General features: G+C 48.0%; 1 long non-coding RNA gene across 15 annotated transcripts in view; it reads left to right on the top strand.

The window, feature by feature from the left end:
• LOC137672216 (uncharacterized) overlaps positions 1 to 18728 on the top strand; it is a 67135-nt gene extending 48407 nt beyond the window's left edge. For 3 of the 15 annotated variants that reach the window (XR_011049540.1, XR_011049537.1, XR_011049532.1), the window contains 7 exons: positions 2445 to 2487; positions 7929 to 8182; positions 10629 to 10949; positions 11671 to 11860; positions 14639 to 16792; positions 16913 to 17060; positions 17251 to 17726. This is a non-coding gene — a long non-coding RNA (uncharacterized lncRNA). Of the gene's footprint in view, positions 1 to 2444; positions 2488 to 7928; positions 8183 to 10628; positions 10950 to 11446; positions 11861 to 13480; positions 13527 to 14461; positions 14520 to 14638; positions 16793 to 16912; positions 17061 to 17250; positions 17727 to 17754 lie in introns of those variants that run through there. The other 12 variants (XR_011049544.1, XR_011049541.1, XR_011049547.1 and 9 more) reach the window with 10 other exon arrangements.
• The last annotated feature ends 1657 nt before the right edge of the window (positions 18729 to 20385 follow it).

Below are 20385 nucleotides of genomic sequence, written 5' to 3'. Positions count from 1 at the left end.
ATTAAAACTCCCTTTCTTTTCTCCATCCTCCCTTGCATACCTCTCCCCCTCGAGTGACCCCTGTGTCTGCCCAAAATCACACTTGTGGGTGACAGTAACGCCCTAAGGGTTGAGCCAGCTCGTTCAGGGCTGGGGACAAGACTTGCCTTGGATGAAGGTTTCCATCTCCAGCAGCACCCGCTGAGTGATAGAAACCTCCAGCCAAGGCAAGCCCTGCCCTTCGGCTCCCACAGCCACTGCACATCGTCAGGGAAGCTCAAAGGTGCCTGAAATCACCCCTCCGGGGCTGAATTAGTCACTGGTGGTTGGAGGCTTCCTTTAAGGAGCTGTATTGTAGGCTTCGAGCTTTGCAAAGTTGTGAGTAGCGTGGGTCTTATGGGGTAACTCCCTTGCTAGCCCATGGTGGGTCAAGACCAGCATCTGCAGGCTCTGGTCTGCACTCAGGAGGTCTCCTCGCTCTCTAAATAGTCTCTACCACCAGGTTTCAAAAGGGTTATTTGATATTTTTATTTTCTTGGTGTTTCTTTTCACTTTTCTGGGTTGTAACTAACAGGGTGGGAATGTGCTGGGTAAGCAGTCAAGCCAAAACTAGGAAAGGACAGCTTCTCTGGTGCAAGCAGGGATTAATCTGAAAAATATTGAGAATTACTGGAAATTTAAATGTAGGCACTGTTCCAAGGTCAAAGGTGTAAGCATCACCTCTCTTAGTGGTGCACTTACCAACGGAGGCAAAGTACTTCTGTTCTGGATCCAAAGATCATGAACAAAGCCCAGACACTTGTGTTTATACTGTCCTAAGCTGTATAACATCCCCATTTAACTGAGATTTTAATTATTCATGTTTAAATACTATTCATCAAAAAAAAAATCCCTTATGCACTCAGTCATTTAAGGAGCTCATCAGTTTTTGCGTGCCAGTGCGAGACCCTTTCAAACCTCATGGCACTGGCCACCACAAGTGGGGAAGGAGCTTCTTCCCCCCAGATTATGGTCTCCCAGAAGAAAGATTACACCCGTGGGAAGGAGGAGGAGGGCAACGGCAGCGATACTGGTGCCATGCAGCAAAGCAGCGGTGAGCCCCCAGACAGGCTGACTGCACCCTGCTTTGGGGTGTCAGCTCCATCACCCACGGGCTGCACGGACAGGCAGGCTGTCTCCTTCCTCCAAACATTACTTTCCAATGTCAGGAAGACTCTGTGGAAGGGAAAAAAGAAAAAAAAAAAGCAAAGGAACACACAAAGGAGCTGTGCTGCTCCACACCCCAGTCACCGTGGAAAAGTTTTCCCTATAAACATGTTGCCCATTGCACTCCATATATGATTTTTACCTCCATGAAGAACACGGGCTGTGGGTGCTCGACCACTGCTCTAACCTGCAGCTGTGGAAGGGGGAATAAACTCATGGCTGTGGCTCTGCAAGTCCAAGTACAAATAGCACAAGGGCTTGGGAAGCTGCAACCAGTGCGGGGTACTTAGGCAAGGCAGAGCTTTGCTGCAACTTCATTTTCATGATTTAGCGTTCCTGCTGTAAATAATTGATACTAATGTAAGTGAGATAAGAGACAGACTGTCTGTGGGCCGGGAGGAAGTGGATCCTGGTGACGTCCACCCGAAAATGTGCTTGCGGATTTATCTGAAATACGAACGTTGAAAAGCCAAACACAAAATCTGAGAGGCAGGACAGGGAGAAGGGATAAAAAAGATAATCTGTGGATCAGTTCTGAGGAGTCTCATCTCTGTATGAAAAACCTCCCGATATTAATTTCCTTAACAAAAGAACTCCTAACTAGCACTTTTTAGCTCTCACTAAACATTGCCCTCACCCTAGTCAATAAGCTGTGCTCATGCATTGCCAGACAGCTGGGTGGGTATTAGCGTGGTTTGAGGAATCAAAATGCCATCACAAGGGGTTTGTGGAGGGCATTCCTCCTCGCCGGAGACCATGCCAGCAGGAAGATGCCAGTGAGCTCGGTATATTTGATGCCTTTGGCTGAGGTTATGTACAAACCAGCTGAGTACCAGGAAGAAGCTCTCCCGCATCTTAGTCTTTGAAACTGGAGAAGGCAAAATTATATATCTGGTCCCGCGAGGGCAGCCGTGAGACGGGTGATGGAGACAGTCGCTGCTGGGCTGGAGAAGGGGAGATGTCCCTGCTGGGAGCATTTGAACCCAGCACATCCCAGGGGCCATTACACAGGACCTGTTTCTAAATCCTGATTTTTGAGGCTGCTATCGGCATTTCACACCCTCTGGGCAGTCTGTGCCCAGCAGAAAACAGACATTTACTTCACCCGGCATGACGTAATGCCCGCTTTGATCCTGTCTAGCATATATAAAACAGATAATGATGTCAGCTGAAAAAAAATGACACCACCGTTGAGCCACCTTTACAGCTCTGCACTAAACTTCCTCTCTCTCCATCTTTACACACCACCTGCATCACAGGTTGCTCATCAGCCCAAGGACCTTCCTGTACCCACTGTAAAAGGTAAGCGTGCGTAATGGTTTTGAATTGCTGGAGGATGCTACACACGAGTGAAAGAAATCTGCAATGGCAATTCCTTCATTTTAAACTATTTCCTTGTAAATGAGGTGGAGGGTCCCTCAGATCGTAGGTCTTCCATGCGTAGAGCAGGCTGGTTTGTTGTACTTGTGTCCCAAAGGCCACGACTTTACACATCACTCTGGTAAGGACATATCCAGAGCTCTGAAATTTGTTTTAAAAAATACTTCTTAACCCATGGATTTCATGCAGGAAGCCAGATGAAAAGAGCTGCTTCGGAAATGCTGAGAATGAGCAGCATCGACTCATCAGTGATACAGATGGAGAAAGCTAGAGAGACTTTCTCATCTCTAGCGTGATTTTATGATTCAGTGAATAATGCATATTAGCATAATACTAACTAAAAAAAATCCATACTCATCATTTACTATTAATTAGTTATCAACATTATCCTATTATTAATTATTAACATTTACACTATCAATCAGCCCCTGGCTGACTGATAGCTTAAAATCTTGCATAAAGATTGTTACAACAACAGCTACAGTACATCACATAATGCACATCACAGTCGGGTTGTCTTATCCTCATCTATAAAGCTTTTTACTAATGCACTTTACAACATATCTTACAGTACATGGATGAAGAATGTGGCTGCACCCAGTAATAATTCCATTAATTATGAATAAAGCATTTACAAATGACATCCTTATTTAAAAACGGTGATGAACACATTTTGGTTTAATGCGGATGCACTGTGTAATTTGTAATTCCATAAAAAGCAATGCTGGCAGCACGGGTCAGGGGAAAAGGGCCAAGATCTTATGATATTTGCATCAGAAAGGAAAAGAGAAAAAAAACAGCAGAGAAAATTATTGACAAACAACAGAACATTGGGATAAAGCTGACCAAACTCCAAGGTGATGGCTGGAAGGAACGATTAAAGGTGCCATGCAAAGCTGAAAGGCGAAAGACCTTATCCAGTGACCTTGCATTGCGGTTGTGTCAATAAAACTCTATCTTATATTAATAAAGTCTGTATTTTCATTGCTTTCTCTCATTCACGAGGTTTTCAGCTGGCTGGCAGCTCACCAGGTCTCGTTAGCCATGCAGTTTGCCTTTGCAGTACCTTGGTACCGCTGTGTCCTATAGGCTTTCGGAGACGGCAGAATATTTATTACATACAATATTTCATCGAGGCTACTTACGTCAAGAGGCTATAAATACATTACTCTTCCTAGTTTACTTAAGGGATAAAAAGGGAGTAGCTAAGTTTACACATCAGGCTCAAGCTCTATTAATGTGTGGTCTGTTCATTTTCATATATATCTCAATTGTTTGAAATTATTTTCCAAATTAATCCTATGAGTGATTCTTGACTTGCTGATCATTTCTGAGCGCTGCTGGTCACGTTGTGCAGCGGTCATATTCAGGTTATTATATGTATTATGCAAGAAAGGTTAATTTAACCTCATGATGCTTTTTGGTAATAAAGCTGTGAATACTTATGTTGGTCATAGTGTTCAGCAGAGAGCTGTGAGCCAAGAGCTCCTTATACCAAGGTTATTGCAGTCTACAACTACCTGAAGGGAGGTTGTAGCACAGTGGGAGTCGGCCTCTTCTCCCAGGCAACTAGCAATAGGACAAGAGGACACAGCCTCAAGCTTCGCCAGGGGAGGTTCAGGTTGGACATTAGGAAGCATTTCTTCTCAGCAAGGGTCATTAGCCATTGAAAGGGGCTGCCCAGGGAGGTGGTGGAGTCACCATCTCTGGATGTGTTTAAGAAAAGACTGGACATGGCACTTAGTGCCATGGTCTGGTTGACATGGTGGTGTCAGGGCAATGGTTGGACTCGATGAGCCCGGAGGTCTCTTCCAACCTGATTGATTCTGTGATTCTGTGATTTAAATGTGTGCTAACTGCGGATGCAAAAATCCCAGCAACTCACTTCTGACCACACTGGCGGGTGGCTGAGGGCTTTGGTCGTCAGCACAAAGTCAGCAAACTCCTCCTGATTATTTTTGTCCTTAAGTTCATCAGTGGTTACAGCAGTCTGGATCAACGAGGTGCCTGGATAACTCACAAACCACGGTGCTGTGCTGTTGTTAGCACACAGCCAAAGCCATGCATGGCGGTGAGAGCTGAGTGCGGTGCAAGTTTCGGCAGAGTCAGAGAGTCCAGAGGAAAAGAGACCTGGATCCATCATGGAAAGACAAGAAAAAGCATTGCCTTGGCAGGGACCTAGTTTGGGGTTCAGCCAGACCTTTTGCAGGTGTCCTACAGAGATGAGGCTGCAAACCAGAGCCAAGCCAGGCAGGAATTTCACGTGAATTATTTTCACGCTCCTTTTCGATGTCCCATTCTGGTATTCATGGGTGACACTTAGCGCAAAGCATGACACCTGACACAGCCCTTTCCCCAAATTTCCAAGTCAATAAACACAGTAAAAAGTTAATATATAGTGTTTATTGCCAGCAATGTCAAAGAGGACATTCTGCAGTCCCCCTCTCCTCTCAAACGCAGGCAAAGCCAGGCAGTGTAGGAGAGGCTGCTGTAATTACAGGTACCCTTGTGCAAGGCTGGTTTGAAATTCCCAATATTTCTCCGAACCACCAGCAAGTTGGTTTTCAGAGCTGGCTGACAGAGGATTTATTTATTAAGGTTCTGGCTGCTTGCAGCAGCGGCTGGGCAGCAGCAGTTCCGCACAGTTATCAAAAATCTATTTCCTTGCAGAGTCACAAGTAAAATATCAAACCCTCTCCGAAAAGCTGAGTGAAACATTTACATTTTAATCTCACAAAACACTTTAGTTTCTGACAAACTGGGTTTTTCGGTCTGTGTGTTATGGAGAGGAGAGGCAGTGGGGTTACAGGGGAAAGCTTTATAGCCCTGGGAGGGAGCACAGGCTCTTTCATGAATGTGATATGGCCAGAGCGGCACCATGACCTCCTCATCCGTGGTGACAGCAAAGACTGTCACCCTTCAGCGCTGCTGGAGCCGCGTGAAAAAAGAAAAGCAACCTGGCCCCAAAAGCTGAGGGTTCACGGGCATCCAGCACCGGGCTTGGTCAGCGAGGGCGTTTGCATGTGTAAACTGGTTGGGGTCAGAGGAATGAGCAGCCCACGGTCACTCCTGGCTGTGAACAGAGCCAAGACAGGGGCTTTGGATGTGGGCTCACATGGGGTTTGCTGTAGCCATCTTCAGCCTTGGCTGCCAGTGACCCATGAGCAAAGGTCTCCAGGATGCAGAGCGTCAGGAACCCCCTGACACCGAGGTTTTCCTTGCAGCCCTCAGCAGGCTGTACACGCACGGGCAGCTCGTCCTTCCCAAACCCAGCCACAGCTCTTATGTCACTGTCTATTTGCGTATTTGCCTACAGGGCAATTGGGATAAAGTGGAGGTGCTGGTTGGACCCAAGCCCTACAGTTTGCTATCTGGCGATGAAAAGCATCTCTCTCTTTTCCTTGTTATCACCGGTGCTGAGGTCCTGTACTGCCTCCATAGAATCACTGCAGCAAGACATGAATTATGGATGAAATGAAAAATCCCAGCCCGGTGCACAGAGGGAATATGCAAAGTGTAGAGCAATCACCTCTGTGCAGGAGCCTCGTGTGTGCCACCTTCAGGGGCACGATACCCGAAAAACTCCACTCAGCCTCAGCCTGCGACCCCCTCATCCCGCCGGTCTCAGGATTCCCTCCTCCCAAGGGCTTGGGGGTTTGAAAGGATGACATCCATTAATTTGAAAAGTAAATTATCAATCAATCAGGTTGGAAGAGCCCTCTGGGATCATCGAGTTCAACCATTGCCCTGACACCACCATGTCAACTAGACCGTGGCACTAAGTGCCACGTCCAGTCTTTTCTTAAACACCTCCAGAGATGGTTTGCAAACGAGGTGATGCAGGGAGCTGTGGACAGGAGCCCCCAGCGAGGCTGGTCTGCAGGGTGAGCCTGGCACAGCCTCGCCATGAGCAGAGGAGCTCCCACGGGGATCTGCAGAGGCGCTGGCTGGTCCCCACCAGAGCTCCCCTCTGCAGAAGCAGAGAAGTGTTGGACAAGTGCTTCAAGGTAGTCACAGACTCTGGCTTTAAGGGTCTGACATTTGGGGAAGCTCAGTCTCTCTGCTCATAACTTCTCTATCAGAGAAGAAAATGTCTTTCAGAAGGTATTTTTAAAATGTCTTTTAATTTTTAAATGCTTTAATTTCTCCCTCGCAAGCGCAGCTCTTTGCTTTCGTGCACCATCTAATAGCACACTGCAAATGTGTATCCACGCAGCCATTTCTGAGTGTGCAATATCAACATCTGTGCTAAAACCAAGCAGAAATTTTTCCCTGAAGCAGTATTTTGCTCAGTATTATTGTTACTTTTTCTTTTTAATGGTTTCCTTGTCACAGGGGCTCTTCAGCCTCTTAGTTTCAGGAAATGAAGGCTCCCTGCTTCTCCCTCCTCATCAAAGCCAGCCCTGGCAGGTGAGAGCAACATCACCCTTGTCCCTTCTGCTAAAAGAGTTTTACTTAGTGCTCATTAAAATTATGCTGCACTGAAGCACCTCATTGAACTGGGGCTTGACCACCCTCTTCATCATCACGCAGAGCCCAGGCCAGCATGCCCAGGCATGGGAGAAGGGCCACGCACTGCAGCTGGACCAGACCTCCTTCTCCAGAGCTCAGCTTTGCAGCAGATGAAGACTACAGGATGGAGATTGAAGAGATGCAAAATAACTAAATAAAGAGGTTGCTGCTATTAAAAAAAATCCTCAGGAGCTAATGGTTACCCTCCTGTGGCAGCTGAGATGCTGCAGCTGCTGCTCAGGGTCTGGTTTAGTTAATCCTCATGCAGTGCTGTTATCCTGTCCTCACTGTGAGCAAGCAGGATGGTCAAAGTTTGTCCTGTTCCAAAAACCAGCATGGGATAACTGCAGGTAAAAAGGCACTTGCTGAAGGTATCAGCAGCACCTGAGCTGAAGGTGCTGATGAAGGTCACCGACAGCTGAGCACAGGGCTGATTTCTGCCTGGGGAACAGCATTTAAGTGCTGTTATTTTACCAGGGTTCCCCTGTAGAAGCCTCAGTAGCCTCCTGTGTTTGCCCTGGCTTGTTGCCTGCACCCTCTCCTCAGGGACCTGCTTTTCCAGGCCAGTTCATTGCCACTGGTGCCACAGCCCTCATGCACTCATCCAGCCAGGGCCATGACTCAAACAGGCTGCGGGATGCTGCGCAGGGGAAGGTTGTTCCTGAGAAAGGGCTGACGTGCAGGATTGGCCCGGGATGGGAAAGGGAGTGAGAATCACCCGTTATGTGCATCTGCAGCATCTCCAGCGGGAGCAGGCATGATCAATTTTCACTCTTGGAAGCTGAAATAGGTCTGATGTAAAAGAGTCCACTTCTGGTTTCTTTCTAATTTGTGTCTCTGTTGCCTTGCAGAGGGGGATGCACTCTGATGGACGGAGCTGTGCCTTCCCGCACACCTCTCCTTGGAGGGTTTTTTGTGATGGTGGTGGTGCAGGCAGTGATGTCTTACAGGGACTCCCAGAGTGGCTGCGGCGAGGGAAAAGGGAAGCTCTGGGATCACAAAGTGGAAGCAAAGCAAACAGCTCATGTCTGGGCAGGGCTCAAGTGGATGGGCAGGGCTGCCTGCAAGTGGTGACTCCAGCATGACCTTCTCTGGCAATTTGCAGGTCTCTGGGCAATTGTCTTCTCACTCACCATCCTTCTCCTGCCTGATACACAGCAGGCTGGCAGGATTAATTGATCTGTGTTTGAATTTCTCCTGTGAAGTAGGTGCTAAATATAATAATTATTATTATTTTCCATCATAACCACAGTGGCAAACATTCCCCTGTGCATGTATATAAGCTATGCAATGTGGGCCGTTTTGTCCTTAATTTTGATTATTTTAAGAAGTCCTTTAGCACATCAAACAGTCTCTGTAGATGAGGAATTATAGGAAAGTCTTGAGAGCTGCCAGAGTGATGTTTTTCCAGCAGCAAAAACTTAACCTCCTCTTAGATCTTTATTTCTGCTTTGTCCTGGGTTTGCCGTGTGATGAAGAGATGGTGTAGCTGCAGCAAGCGCTTAGTTACAGCTATCGGGATGAAGGAGATGTGTTGTCAGTTGTTTTATTTTTGATCCCATTTGAAAGTGTCAGTCAACTGCCTCGAATCAAAGAAAGCGAGAAGGAGCCTTTAATAGTTGTGATTTGGAAACTTCAAACTTACCTTTTTTTAATAGACACTAAGTAAATGGTTGGCGGGCTCTTGTAAATCATAACATTTCTAAATATATCAGAGAGGCTCTCAGCCAAGCTGCTGGTGAAGACGGAGTCTATTCCTATTGACTTCTTTTCCCCCTTCAGATTACTCTTGCATTGAATAATTTCAAATCATAATGCAAAAAATCAGGGACTCTTAACAGGACTAGCTAACGCTGTGATTAATGAAAGTGTAATGCGAGCTACCGTACACCCCTTAGAAACCAGTTAGCTAATTAGTGTAATCACAGAGGTGGAAATAATTAAAAGACCATAAAATAGAGGTAGCCTAATAACAACATTTTGCTCGGACCCAGAACTGGTGAGAAGAGGATGGTTTACTGGGTCAGAAACAGAGAGGAGCGGAAGGATCTGGGAGGATTCACCATCAATGAGGTCTCCAGATTTGGGGTAATCCAGATTGCAGCAGAGTCCTCTGGCAACGGCGCTTCACCTCACAGCAGCCATCTTCCACCTTTATCCATTGCCACAAGTCTAGTGGCAAACTGATGAAGACATGGGTACTTGTGGTGAGGCAGGATCCGGCTGCCTCTCTCTTTCTTACTTTTTTGTTCCCTTTCTTCTTTCCCAGGTTGTTAGCAAATATAGTATTAAAACTTCATTCACCTTGCAGTTCCTGAGCCCTCCAGGTCTGATTGCAGGAAAAGGAGAAATCAGTGTCCTAAGGTGCTTAAGAAGAAAATCCTGTTAGAGGATTCCCTATATTTATATAGCTTATAGTGTATTTATGTGTGTTACTCACTATAAGTTTCACAGAACTCTCACAGCTGGTTGAAAAATCTCTTGCTAAGAGGGGGAAAAGTCTTTCTGGGCAGAGGAGAGTGGTGCAGCGACCGGTGAGGGTGGCAGTCGTTGCCAGAGCTGCTCCCAGGAGCTGGGCACCAAGCAGACCCTCACCCTGTTCAATCCTCACCCGCAGCCTTTGCACCCAGGCTGGTGCAGACAGCCGTGAGTCCTTTGGGCAATACCAGCACATTAGTGTAGTGGTGAATCCTAAATACCCCCCAAAACGTGTGCCTGGTACTTCTGCAAGGGGTCTCCCAGGCAGGACTGTTCAGATGGCAGTGAGTGCCATGGTCTAGTTGACATGGTCGTGTCAGGGCTATGGTTGGACTCGATGATCCTGGAGGTCTCTTCCAACCTGATTGATCCTGTGATTCTGAGATTCATCTCTTGTTAATGAAAGACATGAGACAGTGTGATGAGCTGGATCTCACCCTTGGTGATTAGAAGTGACCTACCTCTTGTGGCTAGGTGAAATAGCTCCATGTAATGGGCTATAAAAAATCCTAACCGCTAATTTTCCAGTTGAGATGGCCATAGTGGTGACCCATCCCCATCGGCTCTTCTCATTTCTGCCATAGTTTTGTGCATGTTTCATTTGACCTGGGTATGATGAGCAAAGAAGAAAAAAGTAGCTGCAGACACACAATCAACGATCATCTGCTGAAGCTGATGAATATGCTGAGACTGCTAAGTGGGTCTTCATTAGCTATTCACATGCTAAGAGCAGTCCTTATTTAGTTGTCTTTTCTAGGTGAATCTATTTTGGAATATCTTTTGTACTGATCTTGTCTGGGGGGTGGGAGGTTGGATGGAGGGTACCACCACTGCCAGGTAACCAGATTATTTTCATGAAAAAATAGACTGTGAGACCAAGCTGGCTGCAAGCTGAAAAGAAGAATAAATGTGATGCCACTTAGAGAAGGAATAATTTTCCCTGGTGACACCTCCAGTGGGAGGCAGGACTTTATCTTCTCTTCACAGCTCAAATGAAGCATCACAGCAGTAGCATTAACTGTGCTTCCACATTTTCAGCATGTCTTTTCATTAACCTTTTTTTATTGCTGTAGCAGGGAATACGCTTCCCAGGGAGGGTTTGCAGGGCCACCACTGGAGTTGCAAGCCCAGGATGTCCCACCAGGGTCCCCTAGGCACATGCAGTGCCTGGTGGTCTGTGCTGCATGTAGATGAGCTGGCAGTGAAGAAGGAAAACCTGATATATATCTACAAGTCTGCTGGAGAGTGGATTTTGGAGCAGCAAGTCGTGGCCAGCCTTGCTCCAGGGGCCCTTTTGCCCCACCAGCTCAGACGGGTTAATCACACCCCAGGACATCCTTGAGAGTACAGATGGGACAACGCTTAACCCCTGGCAGTGTCTTCGTGAGAGAAAGGTATCTTTTTCATCTGCACTTTTCCATGCTGGGCATCACCTAAACGTTCTCATTTAAGCTTTTTTTAAAAGCCACAGCCCCGGCTGTGCTGGGGCCAGTTGGTTTTGGATGCCTCTCACCCTCCCGGCCGCATCCAGCTGCGGCCAAGGCTGCCCTCTCCCGACACGCCGAGGGTCTGAGGGATGCGGTGGCTGAGCACCGTGGGGGGCCCAGCACCCTCTGCCAGCACCCACCCCAGCCCCAGCTGCACTGAGCACAGACCAACACGGCCTCACGTGTCCCCCGAGGTGGCCTGGCCCCATCACCGGCTCCTGCCCATGCCGGGTCCAACCTGCATCCCCCTCCAGCAGCGTGTGGGTGCTGACTGGGAAACCACCCAGAGCAGAAGATTTCCATCTTACCTACCCGATTCCTGCCCTCCCAAACCTGCTCAGCACCTTTTTTTTTTTAATAATCTGGCAGTGTAGGAGTCAGTACCGTACTTTATCTTTTTCCAGCTGAGCCTACTCACGCTGCAGACTACGTGGGTGATACCCTGGGAAAGCCAAGTTTAGCAGCGTGCTGCTCCAGGAAAGCCTTTTTGTATGAACAGCGATGTGAGCTGAGCACTTGTACCTCCGGGGTTTGCAAACTGCTGATCTACGAGAGATTACTTTTTTTTTTTTCCCCCTTGTGCTTTTGACCTTATTTGCTGAAAATGAAACATCATCTCACCTTCCAGGAAATGCCACGATTCTTCGATCTGACACGAGAACATAAATCTTCTGTAAGTGTGCATCTGTTCTGGCCAAGCTCTCTGGTCTCTGGAAGAGAGTTCTGGACGCTGGCATGGGAATCGCAGCATCCTGAACCCAGGACAGCAGGACCTGAGCCCCCCACCTCTCCAGCCCGGGGAGCAACAGCCCCATGGGGTTAGTCACTGACTGAGCTGGTTTTGCACCATTTTTTTGTGGAAAAATCAGGATTTCTTGGGCCTGAATCACCTTGAGCATCTTAAAGTTTTGTGGGAGAGGTGAAGCCCTCCCCATCCAGCTCTGTGGGTCTGGCTGAAACAAAACACAGCTTTACAGCTCCCAGTAACCCATCTCGCCCTGCTTCAGCCTCCCCTAGTCGTGTCCTAGAAGAGGTCTTAGAGGCTGTTGTGTTGCTGTAATTTTGAGTCCTGCATGGCACGCTCAGCGAGTGCAGCCCCCCACTAGAATTCCCCGAGTGCAATGCCTGCAGGCACCTCCCGCGGGCATCTCCTGTGGGTATCTCCTGCGGTACCTCCTGTGAGCACCTCCAGTGGGTACCTTCCACGGGAACCTCCTCGTGTCCGCACAAGCAGCCTTTGCAGGCTGTGCCTCCCCCCTCGCTCTTTCGGGGGACCGCAGAGGCCTTTCCGGGAAGGCAGCAGGGCGGCTGTGGGGGAGCTGCAAAGCCGTGTCTGTGTCGAGGCCAGAGCAGCAGAGAGGGTTATTTGAAGGTAAGAGGTTATTTGTGGGAAGACACGGTTCTCTCGCTGCTCTACAGCCTTCCGCCTCCCACCCACCACGAGTGGTTTAGAAGATGTTATTTCACACAAGAAGTTAATGCTTTTAGATCCAGACTATTTTACCTGGGGTGTATCCATCAGCGCGCAGATCTCTCTCCTTCGTGGTTTATTCCCGGAGCAGGGACCCCCCAAACCCCGCCGGACCCAGGAAGGACTCAGAGCCGCCTTTGCATTTTGCTGGTACCCTCTGGATCATGTCGGTGACATCTCCGACCCCCAGCACGCTGGGGAAGGTGGGTTTGACTGAACCCACAGCCATACCCCCTCCAAAAGCCTCAGAAAGCTGAAATTTCTTTCTTTCCTCGTTTTACCACTAGATGGGAGAGCGAGACTGGGCGAACCGAGCTGCTCCCGTCCTTATCCCGGCAGGAATTCCGAGGGGAGATGGGGACTGAGAAATGCCCCAGGTCATCCTGCGGGTCCTCCCCCCTCGGGAAGGCCGTGGGGAACCCCCTGAATGCCCAATTATTGCCTAACCCCAAAAGTGCCCAGTTATGGGGGGATTATCGCTTGCCTGGTGCTTTCCCCCAATACCAGTATCCCACAGTAGCCCCTCTGCCTTTGTGCAAGGGGGACTCACTCTCACAAAGACTAGATATATTCTTGGGGTAAAACATTTCATATTCACCTGTCCTAGAGCAGAGGAGAGCAGAGGAGCAGAGAGCTCCTCTCATCCACACCCCAAATCCCGCTTCCCAGGAAGCCGGGTGACCCCGAGAAGTGCTTTGGGATGTAGAGAATAAAGCAGCTTTTTGTCCTCCTTTCCTTCCCCACCTTTCTCCTGTAGGATTCTCGTGTAACCATACTCCCAGCAACACCATTTTCCTGCAAAGATTAAAAATGGGCTAGTGCAATGATCGCACGTGCAGGAGGGGAATTCGCGCCCTGGTCTGACACCGCTCGTCTCAGGAGCTGCCGCGGGCGAGGGAGGGGAGGGTGCCCTCATTATGTCTTATTAATGTTCATTAATGTCTTATTAAATTCACTTTCACTGCAGCACTTCCCATCCCCTGAGATGCTTCCCAAGGTTTTGCTGGGACTGGGTACGTTTGGGGATTATATAGTTGCAGAAGCACTTTCTCAACCGAATCAGATCGCCCAGTTTGACTATTTTTATTATTATAAGGTTTGGGGCTTTTTAAAATGAACTTTTCTTCCTTCCTGAGATTTCACACATTCTGGAAGAAATCTCGTACTGGTCAAATGCTCCGACTGCCTGTGTGACTAAGGCAAAATATGTAATCCCTGTAATTTGGAAATTATTTTTTGGGGGAGTTTTGCTGCTGCCCAACCTTCCTAATTTGCATGCTTTTTAGGGAAGTAATTCAGCTGATTTGTATAATGTCCGGCACAGTTGGGCAATGAGATGAAATAATTCTAATAACGCCCCTAACTGCAGTGCACTTGTTGCCTCTGTTGGGGTGTCCTGGCTTTGCCTTCATGGAAAATATTTGTTGTTATCCTGTTAGAGAGAAATAACAGCTTCTTTGGAAGAGGAAGTTTGTTTTTTTTGCTGGACATAACTACTCCCATTTTCCGTAAGCAACAGCCACCCCACCCTGGGTGTGCAACGAGGCCACTGAGTCACCAGTACGAAGCACTGACCAGGTCCTACACCTCACTGGGGAGGACCCAAAATCCTCTCCAAAGAAGAGACGAGACATCTTTCTTCAGTTAATAATTACAGATGAAAAAATGTTGCCTGGAAGCAATGAAAAAAAAAAAAAAAAGACATTCCAGACCCGGCAGGTCCAGGGCATGTTTGCTTGTGCAAATGCAGCTTCTAGGTGCTGGGGAGAGCCCGGGGTGGGAGCAGAAAACAGGACAGCCAGGGTGGGAGCATCCCCTGTGCAGTGGGAGCCAGGGCTGGGGTTCAGCCCACTCTGTCTGTGGGATGAAGGTGAGAGCAGCCATGGGATGTCTCTAATAGATGGTTATTCTTACATCTGCTTCTGGCCTTGGACACTTGTGGGAGAAGTTACTGCCCTTGGCCGACTGCCTGATGCTCCCTGCGCTCCTCAGACACCAAATGCTGGGTAAGCAAGTGGGGGAAAAAATCTCAGATACTCAGGACCGCTGCGGTAACTGTGACCTGCTTTGCTAAACCCCTGTCTTTATATCCCTTTCTTCTCTTATCTCCCTCTCACCATCCTAGAAGAGAATTAAAAAAACAGAAAAAGCACTAACTGGGGAGGGGAGCTACAAAGCGACTGGTGGCCTGGTGCACCCTTGTGATGACACAGGACCGGAGGGACAAGGACAGCAGGGACCATCTTCTGGCCTCTTCCGACTGCAGGAGATGCTGTGCTCATCACCGTCCAATGGCTTTCAGCACGCCAAATGCAGAGTCAGACCTACTTCATCCTGGAGAAGTGAAGCTGATTCAGTTTCTCAAGGAGAATGGCACATGCAAGTGCCATTGCTTCAGACAATAAACACGTGGCAGTCGCCAAGTCAGTGCCGTATCCTGTAAACCTTTCCAGTACGTGAGGCTGAGACTTGAATTCCCGCTGCTGCAGGGCCAGGGGAAGGAGAGGAAAAAAGATCTGAGCGTGGCCCAAGCTGTGGTCCATGGGACTTGTTTCAGGCGAGCTCAGCTACCCGTGGAACGTGAGCCCTGATGGACTGGGGCAGGGTCTGGCACAATGTGTGTGCACGCACAGTATTTACTGCACTGGGAGGCAGCTCAGCAGCAGTACAAGGGGTGTGAAGTTTAAACTTACAAAGCATCAATGCAGAGGCCAGGATGGAGCAGCAGACCAGCAAAACACTGCCTTGCTCAGAAATGTTGTGTGGCTGCAGGTTGCAGCCAGAGCCCTTCGGTAGCTGGCTCATAGGATCCCTGTGGACCCTCGTGATGGCGATTAAGAGCAGCTTCATGAATTTGGCAGTGGGCAGGGGAGTCTGTCTCCTCCTCAGGGGCATCTTGAGCTCCTAGCCGAGCGCAGAGGGGTGCGTGTGTTGGTGAAGTACGTGGGATGTGCTCCACGGGGCTGCGACCAGTTTGGAGGGGCGAGAGGCAGTTGCACAGCTATAAGCACAGAGCACAAGTTAAGTGAAAACTATTACATGGGTGAACATCAGCCTCAGGACACTGGGGCATCCCTGGACGGAGGGCTCTGCCTCGCAGGGGATGGCTGATGCTTGCTCTGAGCCTGACCCGCACGGCAGCTCCCGGCCAGGACACAATCTGGACCCTCCAGATGCAGAGTGTGATCTCTCCTGTACACCTTGATCCTGCAAGAGGAACTGTAGGGATGGATGTTCAAAATCAGCCAGAATGAGTGGGATCCAGGCCTTATCTGAGACAGCAACAGAATTAGCCACATGATTTCTTCTCCATGTTTACAGGGGTAATATTTTCCCAAGGCTCAAAGTCTTTCTCTGCAGAAAACATGTGACGTGCTTCGCAGTCACACTGTAGTTTTGATGTTATGAACAATTAAAAAAATCAATTTCTGGAACAATATTTTCTATGTTTGTAATCTCTGAACTAATTACAGGACTGGAAAATCAATACCTATCTGGAAATCCTTCCGATACGGCTGACTAAGCATGCTACGTATCATTCTGGAATATATTCTTCACATACACATGATGCTTGTGACCATCTCCCACATCATATGGGCAGATGATATCACTGTCAACAAGCGCCTGTACTTCATTACACTGCAATGGCAACAGGATGAGGGGATTGGGCAGAGCAAATAGCACAGTACATGAGATCTGGAGCAACATTCGTGCCAGCGGTTTAAGCCAACAACAAAAAGAGTTGAAAGACTTGGTTAGTTCAACAGGAATATTCAAAAAGATTATGAAACAAAGTCATTAAAAGTTCATGCCTCAGTTGTAATGTTGTTTTTTCATCAGGCTTTATTAAAAAAAAAAAAGTAAAACCTCTGGTGACTGAAAATAACCTCTTTGTCCACTCTCCTAGCAAGAGAGAAGCAGTGTTAAATGGGTGGTTCAATGGCGATTACACTTCAAAAACACGCCTAAAGAGGAAGGGTGTTGCTCTGATGAATATGATCTCCTCTCGCTGTACAACACACCGTGTTGACCATGGCCACTCAGCTGGAGCCAAAGCCCAAACCCTTGTGCGGATGCTGTGCTCCGCTTCCCACGCACCGCCGGCATTGCTGGGATCTTACTGGAGATGCTGCTGCCTCGCTGGAGTCCTGCGAGAGCTCAGCGTGCTCTTCCTTGGGTCGGTGGAGTTTGTGCTATTGCTAAATGAAGAGTAAATATTCCCATTGGACACGGTGCCAAAAGTACAGCGAGTGGATAAGAAGCAGAGACCACAGCGCAGGTAATTTTCCCCACACTCCTGTTTGCATCGCAACAGAGCGATGAATTCTGAGCTGTCACATGCCCACAAAAGATTTTATGTTTTTCTCTGATTATTCTTTATAACCTTTTTTCCCTGCAGTGAATTGATCAGAGGAAAAGTGGGACTGGGGTACATCTGTGCCCTTGCTCCTTCCCCAAGCCAGGGGATTCCTGCAGCTGCACCCGCAGCTCTCCGAGGTGGTGATGCTCACCCCAGAGTGGAGCTTCGGGTCTAGCAACCCATGAAGGTAAGGTGCAGAGTGTCCCTTGCTCCAAGCCCCATCTCAGGAGACAGGACACAATTTATAGTCTCTCCTAAATAAGAACTTAGCAGGTTAATTGTGCTCAAAAAATTTAAATTTTGGAGCTGGGCATGACCCATGTAATGACCTGGATTGTAATAATTATTGTTATTAATTACTGTTCGCGTTTCTGTAGGACTCCCACATCCAGCTCAGGAGCTCCTGTGCCCGGTGCAGCACAGCAACACAGAGGAAAGAGCCCCTCGAGGTGCTGACAGCCTGCCTGGAGCAGCGGAGCCAGACCCAAGCATGTCTGGGGCTATTTATGGTAACAGCACCACCTCGCCCACACCCAGAACGTACAGTCCCATGGTGTGGCTTTGCTAATCTGGGCTCCTTTCAGCCAAAAAGCAGCAGTTACAAAAATATTGTGCTTACCATCATCACAGTCAAAATTTCCCATTTAACTCCTAAGCCTAAAATGACCTTGATGCTGACCCAGAGCTGCCGGGTGCCACGCGCTGTTCAGACTCTGTGGGAACGCACCTACGGCTACCGCACTTAACTTCAACGTGTTTTCTCTTTGGATGACACCGTCTTTGGGCTTTTCCATAATTTTTGCCAATGTAATGTCATATTTCATCAAATAAAACTCGATTGGAGTGTGGGAAATCATCACTTCTCTCTCTCTTTACCTTAGGCTGTGGTGTCTGTGCATCACCCAGTGGAAAAGACCTGAGAAAAAAGAGCTCAGACCCTTCAGAAACCTTTCAAAGAGATGCTACAGCTCTGCCTTATGTCTTTTAAAACTAACACATCACACGTTGTGCATGCTCAGCAGCGAAGTTCCTAATACTGGTTCCCGATAACAGCAGCTGGCTTATGAAGAGGGCGAGAGCAGGACCAGCAGCGACAGATTGCTGCCTCTCACGATGCTCCCCTGGGCATCAGCACCTTGGGGACATCCCAAACTAGAGGTTTGCACAGAGATTATTGGGTTTAACAGCCACCAAAGCATGTGTCACCCATGAATTTGTCTCATCCTTCCTTGAACAGCTACACTTTGGGCTCTGCAATGCCCTCCGGCAACCATTGCCACTGTTTAATCAGGAGCTGTGCAAGAGTTTGCTATAAACCTCCTCCCTCACCCTTTCATTTACAGCACCCTTTGCTCTAGTAATAGTAAATGCAGCTCGCAGAGCTGAGCAGGAAGGATTCTGATGCTCCAGTTTGCAAACCCAACAGGGCTGTATAGAGGTGGGATAACACAAAGTCTGGTAAAATCCCAGGGGGGATTTTTAGAAGCGCGTTTCCCACTGCAAGCCAGCACTAGCCACCACTCTTGAAAAATCCCATCTTTGTTCGTTATTTATTACATGTCTCCTATGAAAGAATTCCTGGCTCATATTAGAGTTATAATAAAACTCTAAAAAAATCTTATTTTAGGAAAATATCCAGTTCTGTACTTCCTTCCCAGAGATTTGTTGCTTGTTCTGCAACAGGAGATGTGAATCATGGAAGTATTTATAACAGTGATATTAGGAAATGATCATTCAGGCACCAGAAATCTGTAGCATACATTATGTCTTTAAATAAATTGTTTATTAACACGATAACCTGATCTTGTAAATACATGCACACTTAACTATATTAAAAATGTAAATGTTCCCAGAACCAGACTTTAAGTGATGAATATACTACAACTCCCCTTCTTTCCTAGTCAGCTCTGTGGATCTTGGAAAAATGAAGATAGTTTCATTTAATGGGCATTAATAAGGTTTCTGTCTGCACAGATTTAGCCCAAAGATTGTCATGATCATCTCAGGTCCCGTGTGGTGACAGGACTGAACTTGAAGAAACATCTTTCAACGGCCACTGGTGATGGAGTGATTCCAGCTCTGGGAGAGCCTCCAGCCAAATGACTTCCCTCCTGTGGCACTAAATTTGCTTTCATTAAAACCAGAGATTTAATGATTTATGGAGATTTATAAAAAATGGCAGTCCAGAGCTCTTGACACTCCCAAAATTTCTGACAGACGTACAACACATCAGAAATCCATTCCAGTGTGAAATATTGAATGAAAATCATTGCAGGTATATCTGCAAGTGTTAACATGACCCATAGAATCAGGGTTACAAACTAAAATGCTCAGATATCCCAAACCTGAGGAGAGAGTAACACATATAATAACAATAATATAATGATTATAACCATAGAATCACAGAACGCCAGGGTGGAAGGGACCTCAAGGATCATCTGGTCCAACCTTTCTTGGCAAAAGCACGGTCTAGGCAAGATGGCCCAGCACCCTGTCCAGCTGGAGTGTCCAATGTTAGGGAAGATTATTATTAATGTTCCAATAATACTACTAATGCGATTACCAGTCTCCTTGTCATTGTTTATTATCGTCACTGCCCCGGTAATTCTCAGCTCTAATGACGGATGGGGGCAGAGATGGCCCCATCCTTTCAGAAACAGCCTTTGTGCCCATCACCAAGCCCCAGCCAAGCAAAAACCTTCTCCCCTTCAATTCTAAAAGAAAACCCACCAGCAGTGCCAGCCGCTAGCAGAGCTCCGTATCCAGCCTGGCTGAGCTTGACAGGCGAGGGAGTGAAAGGAGGATGGTCCTAAGGCGAGAGACTAGCAGAGGTGAGGAAGATTTAGGCCAGATGCTGTCAAGCAAAGCTGATGAGCACCCCAGGCAGTGCAGAGGACAGGGCTGCACCTCCCCGTCACCCCTCCCCACCTCTCTTTGCCAGAGGTGTCTGTGCAGGACAAGGACTACGCTCCAGCAAGTACTTTTCTAATTCTTCTGCAATACATCTTTACCTTTGCTCCTGTTGCGTCCTTCCCCTTCGCCGGTTTGCAGAGCCAGGAGAGAAGCCAAGCGAGGCACGACCCGAGTTCATGCCAAGCCCCCAGCACCCTCGTGCTTGGATCCCTCATCTAGGCTCTGCCCAAACCTTGCCCATCCTTTCCACCCCTGCCTCCCCCAGCTGTCATCGCATCACACACTTCATGCCTTTCTATAGCTTTGGCAAATGAATTCCAGCTTCTCTCATCCCCTAAGAGTGCTACAAAGATCCTCAGGATGAGCCCAGACCTGGGCTCTGGAGGAGCCTTCTGCCACTCACAGAGCAAGGTATGCATCGCCCCACGCAGGCTGAGCCCCGGGGGCTTTAAAGCGGAGTTTAAAACAAACCTGCCCCTGGGACAGACTCCTCATTTACAAAGGAATCAGCAGAGATGGCAAGACTGATTTGCCATGCCACTGCCTGCATCTTTTAAAGATTTTTGTAGGAGATAGATAGATTTCTTCCAGGTGACGTC

Source organism: Nyctibius grandis, chromosome 19 (genome assembly GCF_013368605.1).
Source record: "Nyctibius grandis isolate bNycGra1 chromosome 19, bNycGra1.pri, whole genome shotgun sequence".
In the NCBI taxonomy this organism is placed as follows: Eukaryota; Metazoa; Chordata; class Aves; order Nyctibiiformes; family Nyctibiidae; genus Nyctibius; species Nyctibius grandis.
The sequence above is the reverse complement of the archived record's forward strand: the minus strand, read 5'-3'. Positions and strand labels throughout refer to the sequence as shown.